Below are 1,344 nucleotides of genomic sequence, written 5' to 3' on the forward strand. Positions count from 1 at the left end.
ATACATAAACAACTATATTGTGAAATATATTGTTACCATGATGTGTCAAATTGTGAAACAGAATTTTGGTCTTACCACCCACCCCTACAACTCAGTCTTCTTATTTACTGTCTTTCTAAACTCGTGTAAACCAGATGAATATGTTGGGATCCTCGATCCTAAGGCTACACATTTAATTCTCCTGGAACTTTGTAATAAATAGATTAAATGTACTTGCCCTTCTGTGATCTTTGTTCAGCTTCTTATCCTCAGTTGTGTTGGTGATGTGAAATAAATGAAATATGATCAATAAAATTCACCTTCTCTTGCTCTAGTTATCATTATCTGTTCCCCATGGATGGACGTTAGTATCGTCTATCGGCCCAACCCTAATTTTGATAATCACTTAAAATGAAATTACTCAAGACAAACAGGAGAAAAATTAACATACATTAGCCTAGTTGCAGGTGTTGAGCAAAATGTTTAACATGCATGCACAATTTAATATTATTTAATTAAATCTGCCCGGGTCATTAGCAATATCAGTCCAGTACAGATAATTATAAATCTAGAGGTAAATAAAGTTTTAGTTTTCAGTTTTAGAATTGATTAACATTTGAAGTATGAGTAAATGTTGCATCTAGAGCAGCAACAGTAAAGTGTATAACAGGAAAATTACTATACACTTAACAATATCCCACTTTAAACAAAATAAAATATCAATAAAATAAATAATATTCAAGACATCAAAATACTGAGTGAAGTTTAGAAATAATGCCCTGGCATCATCCGTCCTGTCCCCCTCCATCATTTGCTGCTCAGGTGATTTACTGGTTTGTCTCAGCCTGACACGGTTTAATTTCACGCAGACAGTGTTCCCTTCACCTCGTTCTCAGCTAAATGCTGTTCATAACCAATCATGCTGCTGTTCTAACTACTGTGGATAACGCAAATGGAAATACGCTTCCAACTGGAGTATTTCCATTTGCTCGCACATTCTGTCCGCCCGATGTGAGCGCGCACGGAGGAGCTGACGCTACGCCCATGTTTAGTGCCTCCTCCCCCTGGTGTGGAACAGCTTTCACTACTGGAGTGCTGTTTAGTGCCTTAAACCTTCCAAAGAAGTTGTTCGCTTCATTTAGGAAGTCAGTGTTTGCTGCATCTACCAGGGGGAGTGTGTTGTAGTCTGTGATCATCCGAATGCCTTTCCACATCCTCCTGGTGTTGCTGTCGTCGTAGAAAAGATCCTGGATCTTCTGGCTGTGGTTCTGCTTCGCTGATCTGACGGGACGGTTTAAGTTGGCACACATGTTCTCAGTGCCTCTTTATCACCAGACTTGAAAGCTGTTCTCCGTGCTTTTAGTG

Source organism: Cyprinodon variegatus, unplaced genomic scaffold (genome assembly GCF_000732505.1).
Source record: "Cyprinodon variegatus isolate N-32 unplaced genomic scaffold, C_variegatus-1.0 Scaffold364, whole genome shotgun sequence".
Classification (NCBI taxonomy): Eukaryota; Metazoa; Chordata; class Actinopteri; order Cyprinodontiformes; family Cyprinodontidae; genus Cyprinodon; species Cyprinodon variegatus.